General features: G+C 41.7%; 2 protein-coding genes across 2 annotated transcripts in view; both read left to right on the top strand.

Moving 5' to 3' along the window:
* Positions 1-18,968, top strand: part of LOC134854897 (uncharacterized) — a 582,728-nt gene that overhangs the window by 173,035 nt on the left and 390,725 nt on the right. The gene's annotated exons all lie outside the window — the stretch shown is intronic.
* LOC134854896 (proteasome activator complex subunit 4-like) overlaps positions 399-18,968 on the top strand; it is a 207,032-nt gene continuing 188,462 nt past the window's right edge. The window contains exon 1 of the mRNA XM_063871256.1: positions 399-418. The gene's annotated coding sequence lies outside the window, so the exon portion shown is untranslated. The remainder of the gene's footprint in view (positions 419-18,968) is intronic.

The following is an 18,968-nucleotide window of genomic DNA, read 5'->3' as shown; positions in this document are numbered from 1 at the left end:
ATTCCGAAGGTCGTAGATCTTAAGAGATGTTGGCTTCAATTCATAGTTAAAGAGGTGGTGTATGTCGTGTCATGCGGACTAGCGTTACACTTTGGGCAGTTGTTTTTCATTTTTTTGTCCAATCTCGACATTAAGCCATTTAGTTGGGAGCTAAAACTATAGCGGAGTTGAGCAAGAGTACGTTACGTCGTGAACTTCTGGTAAGCTGTTTTCTTCCGAAGCGAGTACTCTTGCTCAAATCCGCTGTGGATATAGCACAATTAAATAGCCTATGTGAAGATTGGACAAAAAATCAAAACAACTGTCCAAACTGTAACGCTCCGCATGACATACACCATCTCTTAAACTACCCATTGAAGCCTGTTATAATTAATGTTCTCTATTTAATGATGCTCAATGTGATAAACTTATTAAATAGGTTTATGTTGAGTAGTCTTTGATTGAAAGAAAGCTCTTTTATGAACCCGGGTTTTATCACTCCGTCAACACGCTAAATGCAGAACAAGCAACAGGTTATGGGCCCAGGAGACAACGACAGACGAGGATTCAATAACGCCAAATTGAATGGGAGCAGCTAGCGCGACTGGGCGTGGTACACCAAATTGTACCTATTAAAGCGAGGACTGTTTGAGTACGCGGATGGCAGCTTGGAAAGGCCGACTGATGATAGCCGTGCTGACTAGATCAAGATGGACCTCTGGAGGAATATCAAAGTTTGATCGTTTCGGTTGACGTTATGGGAGAGGATAAGATATCCTTCAAAATTGTTTAAGTAGTTGCTGGCTAGTGGGGCTGAACGCCGTCAGTTTCAGGTGCAATTGTGGGGTTGCCAAGGTGGCACAGAGGAGCGGGCCTAGGAAGTTCAAGGGTCACTGCCATAGATCATAGGCTCGAAATTGCAAGGACATTGACCGCGGCAAACAAAGCAACACCAAAATTGTTTGCCATCGGTGCACAAGTTTGTAATGTTGAAGACGTGCCAAAACCACATGGATCAGCGAAGATTGCGTCCGGGTGTGCAGAGTCAGTTGTCGCAGAGTCAGTTGTCAGTGGAGTGCGAACTGGCTCCAAGTCGCAGGATAAGACTACACAACGTGTTGCTGGTGTCGAAGCTGGGAAAAAGTTTGCTCAGTGTGTCGGCAATGTCTTAACAAGGCGCAGAGGTGTCCTTTGAGGGGAACACGTGCTTCATCAGGAAGGGCGGAGAGGTTGGGTGTGAAGGGACGAACCTGGCGGGTTGTTCACGTTGAACTTGAGTGGTGGTGAGGCGCGGGTAGCATTCTCGCAGCAATCAGTGGAGCTGAGGCATCGCCGGTTCGGTCACTTGAACGTCCAGACTTTCCGCAAGGCAGTTTTAGAAGCCGCTATCGAAGGGATAGAGAATGTGTTTGTACCAAAGTTTGAGTGTGGCGGTTGTGATGCAGGTAAGCAGCACAGGGAGCCGTTTGCAATTAGCTTTTCTCTTGCTGAGAAGTTGCTGGGATTTGTCCATAGCGACGTTTGTGGACCCTTGGAAGTTCAGTCGCTTGGCGGAGCGAGATATTTTCTCACTTTCATGGACGACCGGAGCCGGTTCTGCATGGTAAGATTTCTGAAGAGGAAGAGTGAAGTCCCGGAAGAATTCACGAAGTTAGTGGTGGAAGCGGAGAGAGGCACTGGCCAGAAGGTGTTGCGATCGGATAAGGGGGGCGAGTACAGGTCAATTCAATTTGACAACTTCCGGTCATCGCAAGAGATCAACCATTCATCCATTCCATACACCCCCCGAGCAGAACGGCGTCGTAGAGCGACTGAACCGAACGTTGATGGCAAGTGCAAGTTCGATGAAAAGGCAGAACGCCACAGGTTGAGAATCTTCCACACAAGCGGGAACGCAAGCCGGCGGTAAACATCGAGTCCTGTAGCGTAGCAAACATCGAGGAGCCGCAATCGCTCAGTAAAGCTCTTGAAATCGGAGCTGGAGAGCATTGGAAGTTCGCCGTCCAGGATGAGTTCAAGTCACTGGCTGAGAACCATACTTGCGAGCTCGTCCCACTCCCGAAAGAAGAAAACATTGTGGGCAAGCGTTGGGTATTCAAAATGAAATGGGACGCAAAGGGAAAAGTAGAAAAGCTCAAGGCACGTTTGGTGGCGCAAGGTTTTTCGCAGCGTAAGGGGATCGACTTCGAGGAGGTGTTTTTGACAGTCGCGAAGCGCACCAGCATCAGGGTGCTTTTTGCTCTCAGTGTGCAACTTGGTTGGCATTGTCATCAGATCGATATCAAGACAGCGTTATTGAATGGCAAGATTGACGAAGAGATACATGCGGCAACCGGAGGGGTTTGTAGACGCTCATAACCCAACGCACGTATTGTCGCCTCCTACGCAGTTTGCATGGGTTAAGCAATCAGCTCGGTACTGGAATGAGATGCTGCACCTGTTCCTGTTAAGTGTTGGATATGTGCAGGTACCTTCAGATGGTTGTCTGTATCGGAAGGCATCAGTTTCGGTGATCATTGCAGTTTATAATTTTTTTGAAGCAAAGTTCACTGACGGCGTGCTACATCGGTTTGGTATGGAGTCATCCAAGCCAGAAGCTACGCCTCAAGAGGTGAATATTGACAATCGTGGTGATCCGCACGGTGATATTAAGCAGGCAGTATCAAGCGTTGCTTTTTTTTTTTTTTTTTATTAGCCCCCGGCCTGCTCAGTGCAGGACCAACCGTGGGGGAGGGGGAGATTTCATCCATTTTGCCGCAGCCGGTCCCAGGTTGCTCGGGTCGTTGTTGTTGTTAGCCCACGCAGGTCGGGTTGGGCTCTTCTGTCTCCAGGTCAAGGAACTTAGCAACCTCTACCGGCCGAAGCCACAGGTCTGCTGGGGTGAGTGGGGAGGGGTTTTGGGAGCAGTTGAAAAGGTGACATGTTGTGTGGGGGGCAAGGGAACAGGTTGGGCAAAGGTGGGAGATGGAGCTGTCGAGGCGGGATAGGTAAGTGTTAAGGAGCCGGCTGTAGCCAGACCGGAGTTGGGAGAGCTTACAGCGCGTGGGACGTGGGAGAGATTTTTCAGAGTGGTCAATCTTTGGGGGAGGGATACAAATAACTTTAGACGGAGGGGTTTCGGCTAGGAACTTGGTTACAAGGGAGGTATGGTTGTCTTTTAAAATTGGTTTGTAGTAGTTAAAAATAAAAGTGGAGACTTCGTCTCGGTCGTCCAGAACTAGAGGGTGGTTTGCGTAGACTGAAAAGTCGGTTAAAATTTTCTGGGTGTCTTCTTTGAAGCAGCTTATAATTGAGGGGCGAAGTAGACGGGGAGGAGGGGGATGTGAATGTATAAAATTAATGGGATGGTGGGAACGATAGGTAGAGATAAAAAATTGAGATGACAGAAGGGTATGGTGGTCTTTGACCGTTAGGATTTCAGATTCACTGTGCAGGTGGGCAGTGGACCTCATTAGATTTGATCCAGTAACAACGCGAAGGGATTGGTTTTGGGCAACCTGCAGGCAATTTATGGAGGTGTTACTTGATGCGTGGGCCCATGCGGGGGCTGCATAGTCAAGTATGGGGCGAATTAAAGCTTTAAAAGTTAGGAGGAGGGTTTCTTTGGAGTGACCCCAGGTTGATCCTGCTAATGCCTTCAGGATTCCGATCCTGCGTCTGGCCTTTTCAGCGGATTGTTTGCAGTGAGTGGCAAAACAAAGTGTTGGATCAAATGTCACCCCTAAGATTGTTGGATTTTTGTTTAGGGGTAGCGCCTCGTTATTTAAAAGAACACTAGGTGTTTTATTAAATTCTTTGTTATAAGAGGAGAAAAGTGTAACTGATCCTTTAGAGGACGCGAAACTTAGTTTGCGTGAGGTGAAAAAATCGTAGAGCCTTTTTAGGTAGCTATTGATGGAGTTTGAGGCGATATCAATATTGGAACTGCTTGCGAAGGGGTGGAAATCGTCTGCATACGAAACAAGGTTTACATTATCGGGAGGTGGCGGTGCATCATGGACATAAAAATTGAAGATTGTGGGTGATAAAACAGAACCTTGGGGTACGCCACAGTGGATTATTCGATGGGGGGATGTGTGTTCACGGAATGAGGTGGCAGCCTGTCGACCATTAAGGTAATTACTTAGCCAGCGGACTAGACTTCTTGGGAGGGGAGTGTCATGAACGAGTTCCACAAGTGAGCGATGACACACCATGTCGAAAGCCTTAGATAAGTCAAGTGTGGCCAGTACCGTACGTTTAGGGGGGCGATTTTGGTTAAAACCGTCTGAAATGTAAAATTCGAGAGTGGAGAGAGCTGTGGTGGTGGAGTGAAAAGGGCGGAAGCCGTGTTGGTGTTTGGCGTTGGGGAGATGTTTGGTAAAGATGGGGTGAACGAGCCTCTCCAGAATTTTAACTGCTGGGCAGAGTAAGGATATAGGTCTGTAAGATGTTGATTGTTTAAGATCCTTATTGGGCTTTGGAAGCGGTGCAATTTTTGAATTTTTCCAAATTTGGGGATAATGTTTTCGGACAAAGAGATATTAAAAAGGTATGTTAAGTATTGAGTAGCAAGTGGGCCGAGATGTTTAAGATGTATATTACAAAGGCCGTCGGGACCTAGCGCTCGCGATGGTTTGCTGTCTGCAATGGCTTGTTTAGTATTTTCAGGGGTAAAAATTGGGCTGTCTGACAGCGGTAGTTTGGCAATTTTTCTTCTCGTTATACGAAGGAGTTTGTCAGAGGCGTGGGGTCTGGCATTGGTGAATTGTTTGTTAAAAGAGCTGGTAATATCACGAGGTGAGTGTATGGGTTTAGAACCAAAAGTAATGGGGTGTCTTCCTGCCACGGGCTTAGATCCATTTAAGGAGCGTACCACTTTCCAGAACTTTCTGGCACCAGTGCGGTAGTCGCAAGTCCGGAGGAATTCTCGCCATTTATTTTCTTTGTCCTTTGCTGTCTGTTTCATGAGTGTACAGTTCAGTTGGGATATGACTTCTGGGGGGAGATTTTGTTGTCGGCTTAAATCTCTTTCGGCGGCAAGGGCAGTGGACTCGGGGGAAAGAGAGGGAGTGAAGTGGCGAATACGGCCAGCGGGGATGTGGTGGCGTGCTGCCCTGAGCACTAGGTCCCTCAAGAATTTCTCTCCGGCGGCAACTCCGGAAGGTGGAACCGCTGAAAAGAAACCCTCCTCAATTTCCTCTGTGAATTTGATCCAATCTGCTTTTAAAAAATTTATAAAGTCCTTTTAGGTGAAAAATTTATAAAATCATCCAAGGGTAGTTCTAGAAGAATGGGTAGGTGATCTGATCCTAGAGATTTAATTGGGGTCCATGATGTGGAGAGTAAGAGCGATTGGGATGCGAGGGAAATATCTGGTGACGAGAGTTGGTTTTCTGAGTTAAAAGGGACTCTGGTTTGTGTGTCATCATTTAATGGTGCAAAGGTGGATTCGGTTATTTCATTGCTAAGTACAGAGCCGCGTTGATCTTCCTCGATGTTGGAGTTCCATAGTTGTGAATGTGCGTTGGCATCCCCGAGTACTAAGGCGTCCCCAGGTTCAAGTAGTTCGGCAAGGGACGCAGAGTAACCAGGGGGACAGCTCGAGCGAGGGGGGATGTAGAAATTATAAATACGAAGCTTGGATGAACTGGCTACCACTGATATGCCCATAGCCTCTAGTGTTCCATCGTTGTTAATATTTATTTCTTCGTATTGTATCGACTCATGTATGGCTATGAGAAGACCGCCCCCTTCTTTTTCTCGATCTTTTCTAATTAAAGTGTAGTGTGGGCCAAGTGAGGGGTTTCGAGATTTCTTTCTTAATTTAGTTTCTTGGAAGACAGCAATATGAATTTGATTTTGAGATAAGAAAGCAGCAATTTCGGGTGCTTTTCCGGAGATACCGTTGCAATTAAATTGAAGGATTTTTAAAAGGCCTTTGGCGGGGTGTGGTGAACTATTTACATTATTAACAGCAGTATGATTAAAATGGTTGTTTGAACTTGAGTTATTTACACTATTTACACGATTACGATTTGCGCGATTTTGGGAGGAGGGATTATTATTCGAGGAGGTGGGAAGGGTGGGAGGGGGAGGGGGGTTAGGGAGGTGGGGTTGGGGGCGGTTAGGGAAGTTGAACAAGTTTGGGAGTTGGGGTGGTCAAGTTAGAGGACCTGGTGCCTGGGGGAGGTAAAATGTAGGTAGAGGTACAGGTAGGGCAATAGTAGTCAGGGTGGTGTTGGTTAAGGTGGGTAAGACCACTACATTTAAGGTGAATGTAACCACAGATGTGGCACCAGACACTGGGCTGGGTGCGTTTGATGCGGAAAGAGCAAGGGGAGCAAAAGTAAGGCCCTGGACCAGGGTTTGGATTAATGCCGGAGCGGAGTAGTAGTATAAGGATGAGCAGACGGAGCAGCCTGGCCGGCTTCAGACGCTCCGTAACCGAAAACCCGGAGACTTCTGAGCTTCTCCCGACCCAATGGGAGGGGGGGCTTGACGCCATTTGCATCTTGGTGGGGCCCAAGATGTCGGATCCACCACTGGAAGGCGGCGTCGTCTGGATCCTGCTCGGGTCGTTGATCTTCTTGATGACTGCTTCGAGTCCTGATCTCTCATTCTCTGTGAGCTGGCTAGCCCAACCCATGTGATCTCCCTCTGCAGCACACTGGTCGGCATGCAAGGGGATCCAACGATACCTGCGTGGATCACGTTCGGTCGGTCTTAAGTTCAAAAAGGTGAAGGGACCGGTTTCGCTGGTGGTAGGATACAGTGATTCGAGTTGGGCGAACAACCCCGAAGATCGTTTTTCAACTGGTGGCTATTATTTTTTGGTGTCTAGTTGTCTTGTATGTTGGCATCTACTAGTCTTGTATGGGATTTGATATATCTCCAGTTGTAGTCTACGAGGACAATCTTGGTGCAATGGAGTTTTGCAGAAACCCAAAGTTTCATAATCGCACCAAACACATTGAGATTCATTAGCATTTCTGTCGTCAGCATGTTGTGGATGGCTCTGTGAAATTTCTAGATTGTCCAACGTAAGAAATGCACGCAGATGTATTCATAAAGCCGTTTGTGTCTCCAGCATTCAAACGTCTCATTGCGGCGCTCAACATTGTTGACGAAGACTGAAGACGATTAAGCACCATGGGTGACTGTTACTCTATTAATTTTGCTCTATGTCATGTTGTAATTCAGGTTTATCTTGTGTAGTCTTTGATTGAAAGAAAACTTTTATATGAATTCGCGTTTTATCACTCCGTCAACACGCTAGATACAGAACAAACAACAAAGTCAAAATCTCTAAAAATTGACTACCTGTGGGACAACTCCGATACAGTCGCAAAATGGTTGAACTTACCAACATAACCGGCACATCAGAGTTTTTTCGGTTCTCCGCACTAATTGCAATAGAACGTTTTCTTGAAATCATCGAGCCTTCAAACCAAGAGTACGAGTGATCTTATACGTTCGACGGAGAGCAACTCCCGGGATTTTCAAAAACCTTCTGGAAATGAAAACAAAAAATTTGAGAATGCGTCTAAAGTCTAAATTCCAAGAAACCTTTTCGCACAATTTTGTGCATCTTCAGATTGTAAAAAATATAAATAATCTGAACAAAATGGTCAAAGATCATAAATGTGTCATGATTTCGAAACTTAAAAAATTTTCTACACCCCTTAGAACGGAGACTAACAAGGCAAGGCTGGAGGAGAAAAACGTCGAGGGCAATCTGGAAAGAGCGAGAGGCGCAGTACAGCCGGGTGTAAATGAGCAGTTTTGGACTTCGGTAATGAAATTCTTAAGTCTCAGGGGACAAAAACAAACAACAACAGTTAAGAGACCCATCACAAGAAAATAATGAAACTATCAGAGGCCAGATCGACCTCTAGGGAAGCACGGCGAGGGTTCGGTAAAAGCTCTATATGACGTTGAAATACCAGATTGGGTACAACAAGAGTTAGCGTTAGGGCCGAAACACCCTGTCAGAGATAAATTTAATGAGACACTTTCTGAGAAGTCCCGGAAGTATCTGAAGAGTAATGAACAAGTTGCGGTACCGTATGACAAGTGAGTTGGTTTTTGTGTTATGAGAGAGGATACTTACGAGAACAAGTTATCTATTTTAATAGATTCCAATCAGTTCAGCGAAAGCAAAGGAACAAGTGATTCCATTTTTATGAAGATAGAAAAAGATTTTAATAAGGATTTATTGGCTATGAGGAAAATCAAGAAATCAGTGAGAATTTCTACACATGGGTGAGGTCTACGGGGATCAGTCCGCAAATCTTTATGGGGTGCAAAATGAGAAGGTGCAAACTGAGAAGGTACCCTAATGAGGCCAGTACTCTCAATGCTTGGTAGCTCTTATTACCACCTGAACAAGATTCTCGAAAAATTTTACTAGAAAATTGAGGGCGCAAACATCGAAACCAACACACTAGAAGCGAAAGAAATTTTTAAAGAGCATTAGTCTTGAGCCAAAGAAAATGTGATATAAGAAATTTAAAATGTTAATTCAAACGTGTTCGCACATTTTGTGCATCATCAGGATTAAAATTTTTTTACAATATTTACAAAACGATCAAAGATCTGAAAAATGAGAAACATGTCTAAAAAGGCTCTAATCTAGAAGATAGAAAAAGATTGTAATAAGGAAGATAGAAAAAGTTTTTTAACTTTTAGCCATGTTAAACATAGACTATAATTTTAGTGTTAATTCCCGGCTCCTGAATTCATCGCGTGTATTGATCTTCGGCCTCTCCCTCCAAATATGCAAAGCCTCTAGTGTCAGTAGCTTATGAGTGTTGGCTATTTGGTCTATAATCTCTGACTTCAGCTCAGCAGTACCCCCTACCTCCTTATTACATTCTTACAAGATGTGTCCTACTGGGGAATCCCTTTGCGGTGTTCATCGACCCTCGTGGCTAAATGTCGGACTGTCTGGCCGACATAGGTGGAGTTACATCCATTACATGTAAGCTTGTACACCACTTTGGATCTCAGTTCACGAGCAAAGGAAGTTTTGAGGGATTGCAAGCATGTTTTCAAATTTCTTGTTGTAAAATTTATTTGTGCCCCGGATATTACCCAAACCTTTACAGCTAACAGTTGAGATGGATTGCCTCGATATTGCATTGTAAGAAGGGGTGGTGAGTCTTTCAACCATTTACCATTTCTCGGTTCTGATGCCTTCAACTCTAAATTTTTCTTTCCCTCAATGATCTTGTAAAGAGTTTCAAACACTACCCTGTCAGACCAATTTTTTGGATATTGATTTTCAATCCATTGCTTCCGATTTTTTTCCAATGCCTGGTCAAATTATTCTCATGTTGAGGTACTTCTGAAAACCCTATGAACCGTCCCTTCAATAACGTTTCTTTTGTACTGCAAAGCTGCGCAGCCTCTGAAATTTAGAATGGGGCCGGTATCAGTGGGTTTTTGGTACAAACAACATGTGACCTTTTTTTGCTGAATCCACGTTGACATTTAAGTCCAAAAAGGCCAAATTACTGCTACTATCAAGTTCTTCTATGCTGAACTGCAAGTTCGGATGCAACTTATTGGCAGCCTCGAGAACTACCCCAGGATCGCCCTTGACCGTTCTAACTATGTCGTCCACATATCTTAGAAAAACTTAAACACCATTCACAGTCCGGTCTGCTTCTTGTTGTTTTTTGCAAGTCATGCAATACCATACTGTTTCAGCGATGTCTGCGTATTCGGATTTTGATATGTTACCACACCCTAAGTGGTACCAATTCAAACAAGCTTCGCATTCTACCCTTTTTGTCCGATATGTCACCTTTTTCTGACATCTAGGGCACACTTCCTTGTTACCCTCACCTAGCACAGTCAATTTTGGTACTTCTTTCTTTAATGCAGGTTCGTATTCTTTGAGCCACAAATTGGCCAATTTTACTGCAAGGGAGGCGCCCATTGCTTAACCGTCTTTTTGTACATACCACAAACCATTGCATTTAAAGTGTACCTTACTCACTGCCAAATTCAGTAGTTCTTTCATAGTCTTGCGAGATGTTTCCGGAGGGTTATTTCAACCGCTTACTTGAGCGGGACATTAGTGTACAAATTCTTTACATCAAGGGAGATTATACTCTCGTCAGAGTCCAACTCAATTTTCTCCAAGATCTCTCTGGCCATTTGAGTATTCGTTTCTGTATTTGCCCCCTCAATTTCATCAAAGTACTTTGCCAATGTTTTATTTAGGTTGTCAAATGAGCTACCAGGTGAAGAAAGGACGGGACGAAGTGGTGTGCCTTGTTTGCGCACTTTTGCTAATCCATACAGCCTAGCCGGCTGCGCTCCCGTTGATCTCAACCTTTTATACATCGCTTCGCTAATCTCATCCTTCTTTTTCATGGCGAGTAAATTTTTGTTTATGTCTTTTTCAATTTTCATAATCACGCTGTCTGTCAGTTTCTTCCTCTCACTAAATTGTTCTGCCTGTAATAAATCTTTCAGTTTTTTCTCATATGTCTCCTTTTTCATTACACAAAAACCAAACCCCTTATCAAACGTCACTGTCAGAAGACGGTTGTCCTTCAAATACTTTCTGGCTTTTTCAACACCTTTGTCAGAGTGGGTCTGTTTCACTTTCTTAGCATATCTCTTTGCAGCTGCTTCAATCTCACATAATTTTTCTCCGGGTATTCCATTTAACTTCAGTTCAGACAAAAAACTATCAAAGTCAGCAAGGAAATGAATTTCCTTGAATTTGTCTCATACAGGATGTTTTGGTCCAAAACTTAAGACTTCCCGCACCCAAAGCGGCAAAAACACTTCATCATAAATTCTAACTGACTTTTCATCCAAGTTTTTTAATGGTCTATCCTGTCTTTCCGAAAAATTTTCAAGCTTTCTCTTGTGTCGGGTTATCAGGTTATTGACACTACATCTTGCTTGCCGGTTCAGATAGAAAATTACCGAAGGCCACCACTTCTCATGTATACCCCTTCTCACTACCTGTCTTGCTTTTACTAGGTTACCCGATGCCTTGGCCCTATCCGCATTTGCCCGGCTTATCTCAGATCTCAAGAGTCTCAGTTGGAAGCTGTGCACCGCTTGATCCGAAAAAACACCGTTATCGGGCACGCGAAACCGTAAAAAGTCTGGTATAATGTCTTTATCGATACATTTTCTCAGAAATTTAATTCTCAGGTAACTGCTATTAAAGTTATTAAAATGTTTTAAATAATCTAATACAAGTTGTCAATTGATTTTTCTTTTCAGGACCAATCTAAGGAGTGGTGGTGGCAGCAAATTGCGGTCATCTGTTCTTTGCAGGCCACGAGCACTTAAACTCATGTGGCACTCAGCAAAGAAAAAACAGCCACAACAAAATCATACTACTTATTGGTCGTTCGGTTCCGGCTGGAGGTCCCCAGCCAACACCTCCAATCTCCGCGTCTTTGCCCTGCGGCGTCCCTGCGATGGTTTCTTGGTCTGGGCCCGTATCCTTGAGAAAAGGCCTACCACGTGGTCTCGATGGGACAGCACCACCCGTAGTGACTTCAACTCCAATTCATTTGACTGGTGCAGTTGAAAATGTTCTCTGAGGACCGCAGAATTCTGTCTCTTCCTTCTAGAGATAAGGCTACCAGTTATTTTTTTGACTATTACCTCTGTCTTCCGGAGATCCTCAAAAATATCGGGAGTGCCCGTTCTCCTGCAGTAGACAATGCAACTCATTTGTCTTCGCTTTGATTGTATATACGCCAGTAGTTCATCAAGTGGGCAGGGCGTATAGTTGTTCATGCGATGTGAGGAAATGCTGTTGTTCAGCACGTCGTGCCAGATAATAATCTGCTTACAGGCCAGAGGTTGCAGTTCCAATAACACTCGTAAATCCTTCCCCCTGTTCAAGATATTGGGGTTCAAAGAATGGCCGGGGACTGCGTAGACCTTCTGCTGCGTCTCTCTCCGTTGCTTTTGCTCAAGATCTTTCAGGCTGTGATAAAGGGAGCTGGCAGCTACAATCATCGCCATTTAACTCAAACACTACTGACATTATGAACAAAAAGTGGTAATAAAATTCTGTACAAATAGAGAAAAAAAATATTTCGAACTAATGACTGTTTTCCTTAAACAGTTTGCTTATAGCTTATCGCTAAAAAGGGTCAGAATTTAACAAAAATGGTTATGAGAAATTTAAAATGTTAATTCAAACGTTTTCGCACATTTTGTGCATCATCAGGATTAAAATATTTTATAACATTTACAAAACGACCAAAGATCTGAAACATGGAAACATGTCTAAAAAGGCTCTAAAACATTTAAAACAATCAAATTTGAACAACTGTAATTACATAATATAATTACGTAATCATGAATAACATTTTCCTGTAAGTTTCTGCGATTTTTTAGTTTTTTGTTTTTCATGGTTATATAATTTCGATTTGGGAATATTTTTGATTCTGACATGTCAGTTTTTTGACTTTTAAACATGTTATACATAGACTATAAATTTAGTGTTAATTCTCTAGACAAGTAGAGTTAATTCCTTTCAAAGAAGCGATAGACATAATCCTGAAAAAGCTGTAAGATGAACCACCATCAATTGCTAGGAAAACCATGAAAAGATAGTTGAACATGGCAGTTAGTCAACACCATTTCAAGTGCAATGAAACATGGTAAGTTCAGAAAGATGGTTTGGCAATGAATCATTTTTTGCCTTATTTTAGAAAATTCTTGGCTGAAGCAGTACGAAACGGCACAATCGAAGAATACTACCATTTAAAACATTTATGCTCGAAAAAGATGTTAATGGAATATGTCCCGAGTGCAATAATAAGGTCAAGTACAGGTCAAAAAAAGTGGAATGTGAACGCTGTTTGAATTGGTATCACATAAAATGCGTTGAAATATAAGATGATGAGTATCGAAACATAAGTAAAACTCTCTGGTACTGTAGAAAACGCATCGCGATAACCAAGAAAATTGAGCAGTGCAGCAATCTAAGTTTTTTCTCCGTCACGTTGACGATATAACGAGAACAGTGAAAAGTGATAATGAAGAGGTGCTACAGGCAACAAACTCACTACATTCAATTTTACAGTTCATAATAGAGACACCAAAAACGTCTGGAAAATTGGCATTTTTGGATTTACGAATTAGTATTGAACAAAAAACAGAAAATTATTTGTGGATGGTATCAGAAACTAACAAATACAGGTACCATACTAAACTGTAAAAGTTGCGCCGCATTTTAGTACAAAAGAAGTGTGATTGAAGGAACTGCTCAACGGGTTTTCCGCAGTACGTCCACATGAGAAGATTATGATAAAGCGATCGAAATCAACCGTAAGCAGTGGTTGGATAACCAATATCCAGAAAACTTTACCTTGCGGATTGCATCGCAAGCCCTAGAAAAGATCAATGGGTATGAAAAAAAAACAGATGTCTAAGAAAAGGAAGCCCTGTAATTATAGCAGCGACTCACCGCCCGTCTTGATGGTTAAATTTTGGGAGAATCACAGTCAGACAATTGCAAAAAAAGTGCGCGATATCACCAATGCGCACATTATATTCATGAAGAGGAAAATGAAAACTTGCATGCCCTCTTCAAATCCTCCTTTCCCGAGGAACTGAAATCGAAAGTGAAAGTTGTGGGTGCAAATCCATCTATGTTGGCAAGACGGTCTGACATCTCACCAAAATGATTGAGGAACACGAAAAGAGGATACCCCAGTTGGACAGCATATAAAGCAGTGTGGTAGTGATAGTGGTAAGTCAGAGTTGAATTGGAGGATAATCCACTAGGCCTCCAGCAATATAAGCTTACTTGCCTTAGAGGCGCTGCACATTAAAAAGAGAGACCGCCAATTAACACGCGCGACGAGTTTACAAGTTGGGAGCTGACACTAAGTCTATAGTTCCAGAAGCCAAAAAATTTGGCTACAAAATAATGCAATAACTTACATGTTAGCATGAAATTAGAGACAAAACAAAACTATAATAACAAAAAGTTGAAAACTCTCAGAAATTTGGGACTAATTGAATAAAATTGTTACATAACAGTTGTTACATAATTTTATTAATCATTTTTAAATTTTAATTGATTAAATTTTTGAACTTTCAAAATAATGGCTTGACACTTTTTATCATCTTTGATCGTTTTTAACACATTTTGAAAATATAAAAACCTTACGATAATAAAAACACGGAAACATTTGTTATCGAAAGGGAAGCAACGAGCAGGCTTTGTTTCAGACGAGATGCAAAAAACCCATCTCTCCTCTATCCTTGAGAAACAATTTCTACAGACAATTCAAAGAGTCAAGCGGCAAATCCGAGGCCATGTTTTCACGAAGCGTTCGAAAACCAGAAAACAGAAAAAAAATCGAGAGGCCAAAACAATTAGGTAAACTGTTTTCTTTTGACTTGATTTGTAGCTTCTGAGGTTTTCTCACCTAGGAGCGGCGAAGCAAAAACTTAGTGGGGATTGTACGTTTTCTGGTGAAAATTAATTTTCACAACTTGCTATCGTATCTTCTGAAATTTCTTATCCCGGAGTGGTAAAAGAAGTTTTACAGAAGATCGCTTCTTAAAGAGAAAACAACACGCCGTACACCATCAGCTAGTAACTCATCGAACCATGGGAAGGTAAAATTTGCAAGGTTACATAAAGAGACCTTACAGACTAAATGATAGAATGCGATCGTTGTCGAGAGTATTTTTGTGCTAAAGGCCTCAATATGTCGGACGCAGCCTATCAACATACGGGTAAACCAGCTGCTGTGGTGAATGCTGCCCTGCTTTGAAAGAGTTGATCCTTGAAGAACCAGAAACGGGAGATAAGAGATATTCCAAAAAAAAATTGGAGAAGACTGTGACTAATTATTAGAAAACATTAACACCGTGATGACTGATATCTACAAGTATATAGCTGGACGAACTCATGGAAACTAGAATGAAAAAATTATCGGGAAAAAATTTTAAAATGTAAGCTTTCAAAACTTAAGACTTGCCGCACCCAAAGGGGCAAAATTACTTCATCTAAAATTCTAACTGACCTTGCATCCAAGTTTTTTAATGGTCTATCCTGTCTTTCCGAAAGTTTTTTCAAGCTTTCTCTTTTGTTGACTTATCGGGTTATTGACACTACACCTTGCTTGCCGGTTCAGATAGAATATTACCGAAGGACACCACTTCTCATCTATACCCCTTCTCACTACTCTCTTGCTTTTAATAGGTTACCCGATGCCTTGGCCCTATCCGCATTTGCCTGGCTTATCTCAGATCTCAAGAGTCTCAGTTGGAAGCTGTGCACCGCTTGATCCGAAAAAACACCGTTATCGGGCACGCGAAACCGTAAAAAGTCTGGTATAATGTCGTTGTCGAGACGTTTTCTCAGAAATTTAATTCTCAGGAAACTGCTATTAAATTTATTAAAATGTTTTAAAGAATCTAATACAAGTTTCCGTGTGATTTTTTTTTCAGGACTAATCTAAGGAGTGGTGGTGGCAGCAAATTGCGGTCAACTGTTCTTTGCAGGCCACGAGCACTTAAGCTCATGTGGTACTCAGCAAAGAAAAAACAGCCACAACAAAATCTTACCACTTATTGGTCGTTCGGTTCCGGCTGGAGGTTCCCAGTCAACACCTCCGCTCTCCGCGCCTTTGCCCTGCGGCGTCCCTGCGATGGTTTCTTGGTCTGGTCCCGTATCCTTGAGAAAATGCCTGGCAGGTGGTCTCGATGGGACAGCGCCAGCCGTAGTGACTTCAACTCCAATTCACTTGACTGGTGCAGTTGAAGATGTTCTCTGAGGACCGCAGGACTCTGTCTCTTCCTTCTAGAAATAAGGCTACCAGTTGTTTTTATGACGATTACCTGTGTCTTCCGCAAATGCTCAAAAATATCGAGAGTGCCCGTTCTCCTGCAGTAGACAATGCCACTAATTTGTCTTCGCTCTTTCAGGCTGTAATAAAGGGAGCTGGCAGCTACAATCATTGCCATTTTAACTCAAACACTACTGACATTATGAACAAAAAGTGGTAATAAACTTCTGTACAAATACAGAAAAAAAAATTTCGAACTAATGACTGTTTTCCTTAAAGGAATATAACAGTTTGCTTATAGCTTATCGCTAAAAACGGTTAGAATTCAACAAAAATGGTTATAAAAAATTTAAAATGTTAATTCAAACGTTTTCGCACATTTTGTGCATCATTAGGATTAAAATTTTTTTACAATATTTACAAAACGACCAAAGATCTGAAAAATGAGAAACATGTCTAAAAAGGCTCTAAAACTTTTTAACCAATCAAATTTGAACAACTGTATTTACATATTATAATTACGTAATCATGAATAACACTTTCCAGTAAATTTCTGAGATTTTTTGGTTTTTTGTTCTTTCATGGTTGTAAAATTTCGATTTGGGAATATTTTTGATTCTGACATGTCAGTTTTTTAACTTTCAGCCATGTTTTACATAGACTATAATTTTAGTGTAAATTCTCTAGACAAGTTGAGTTTGTTCACAAATGTTCCACTCAAAGAAGCGATAGACATAATCTTGAAAAAGCTGTATGAGCAAGATGAACCATCAATTGCTAGGAAAGCCATGAAAAGATAGTTGAACATGGCAAATAGTCCAGACCATTTCAAGTGCAACGAAACATGGTACGTTCAGTTAGAAGGTTTGGCAATGAAGCATTTCTCGCCTTATTTTAGCAAATTTTTGGCTGAAGCAGTACGAAACTGCACTCTCAAAGAATATTCCCATTTAAAACATTTATGCGCGAAAAAGATTTTAATGGAATATGTCCCGAGTGCAAAAAAATGGCAAGTACGGGTCAAAAAGTGTGGAATGTGAACGCTGTTTGAACTGGTATCACGTAAAATGCGTTGATATATCAGATGATGAGTATCGAAATATAAGTAAAACTGTCTGGTACTGTAGAAAACGAGCAGTGATAACCAACAAAAATGAGCAGTGCAGCAATCTAAGTTTTTTCTCCGTCACGTTGACGATATAACGAGAACAGTGAAAAGTGATAATGAAGAGGTGCTACAGGCAACAAACTCACTACATTCAATTTTACAGTTCATAATAGAGACACCAAAAACGTCTGGAAAATTGGCATTTTTGGATTTACGAATTAGTATTGAACAAAAAACAGAAAATTATTTGTGGATGGTATCAGAAACTAACAAATACAGGTACCATACTAAACTGTAAAAGTTGCGCCGCATTTTAGTACAAAAGAAGTGTGATTGAAGGAACTGCTCAACGGGTTTTCCGCAGTACGTCCACATGAGAAGATTATGATAAAGCGATCGAAATCAACCGTAAGCAGTGGTTGGATAACCAATATCCAGAAAATTTTACCTTGCGGATTGCATCGCAAGCCCTAGAAAAGATCAATGGGTATGAAAAAAAACAGATGTCTAAGAAAAGGAAGCCCTGTAATTATAGCAGCGACTCACCGCCCGTCTTGATGGTTAAATTTTGGGAGAATCACAGTCAGACAATTGCAAAAAAAGTGCGCGATATCACCAATGCGCACATTATATTCATGAAGAGGAAAATGAAAACTTGCATGCCCTCTTCAAATCCTCCTTTCCCGAGGAACTTAAATCGAAAGTGAAAGTTGTGGGTGCAAATCCATCTATGTTGGCAAGACGGTCTGACATCTCACCAAAATGATTGAGGAACAGCGAAAAGAGGATACTCCAGTTGGACAGCATATAAGGCAGGGTGGTAGTGATAGTGGTAAGTCAAAGTTGAATTGGAGAATAATCCACTAGGCCTCCAGCAGCATAAATTTACTTGCCTTAGAGGCGCTGCACAATAGAAAAGAGAGACCGCCAATTAACACGCGCGACGAGTTTACAATTTGAGAGCTGACACTAAGTCTATAGTTCCAGAAGCCAAAAACTTTGCTACAAAATAATGAAATAGCTTACATGTGAGCATGAAATTAGCGACAAAACAAAACTAAAATAACAAAAAAGTTGAAAACTCTCAGAAATTTGGGACTAAATGAATAAAATTGTTACATAACAGTTGTTACATAATTTTATTAATCATTTTGAAAGTTTGATTGATTAAAATTTTGAAATTTCAAAATAATGGCTTGTATGACACTTTTTATCATCTTTGATTGTTTTTAACACATTTTGAAAATAGAAAAACCTTACGATAATAAAAACACGGAAACATTTGTTATCGAAAGGGAAGCAACGAGCAGGCTTTGTTCCAGACAAGATGCAAAAAACCCATCTCTCCTCAGTCCTTGAGAAACAATTTCTACAGACAATTCAAAGAGTCAAGCGGCAAATCCGAGGCCATGTTTTCACAAAGCGTTCGAAAACCAGAAAACAAGAAAAAAGAAATTGAGAGGCCAAAACAATTAGGTGAACTGTTTTCTTTTGACTTGCTTTGTAGCTTCTGAGGTTTTCTCACCTAGGAGCGGCGAAGCAAAAACTTAGTGGGGATTGTACGTTTTCTGGCAAAAGTTAATTTTCACAAGCTGCTATCGTATCTTCTGAAATTACTTATCCCGGAGCGGTAAAACAAGTTTTACAGAAGATCGCTTCTTAAAGAGAAAACAACACGCCGTACACCATCAGCGAGTAACTCATCGAACCATTACATAAAGAGACCTTACAGATTAAATGATAGAATGCGATCGTTGTCGAGAGTATTTTTGTGCTAAAGGCTTCAGGATGTCGGACGCAGCTTATCATTATACGGGTAAACCAGCTGTTGTGGTGAATGCTGCCCTGCTGTGAAAGAGTTGATCCTTGAAGAACAAGAAACGGGAGACAAGAGATCTTCCAAAAAAAATCGGAGAAGACTGTGACTCATTATTAGAAAACATTAACACTGTGATGACTGATCTCTACAAGTATATAGCTGGACGAACTCATGGAAATTAGAATGAAAAAAATTTCTTGAAGAAATTTTAAAATGTAAGTTTTCAGAAGAAATCATAATAGAAGCAACCGAAGAGCCAAAGCGCGAAAAAACTGATGGG

This window comes from Symsagittifera roscoffensis, chromosome 9, assembly GCF_963678635.1.
Source record: "Symsagittifera roscoffensis chromosome 9, txSymRosc1.1, whole genome shotgun sequence".
NCBI lineage: Eukaryota > Metazoa > Xenacoelomorpha > Acoela > Convolutidae > Symsagittifera > Symsagittifera roscoffensis.
The sequence above is the reverse complement of the archived record's forward strand: the minus strand, read 5'-3'. Positions and strand labels throughout refer to the sequence as shown.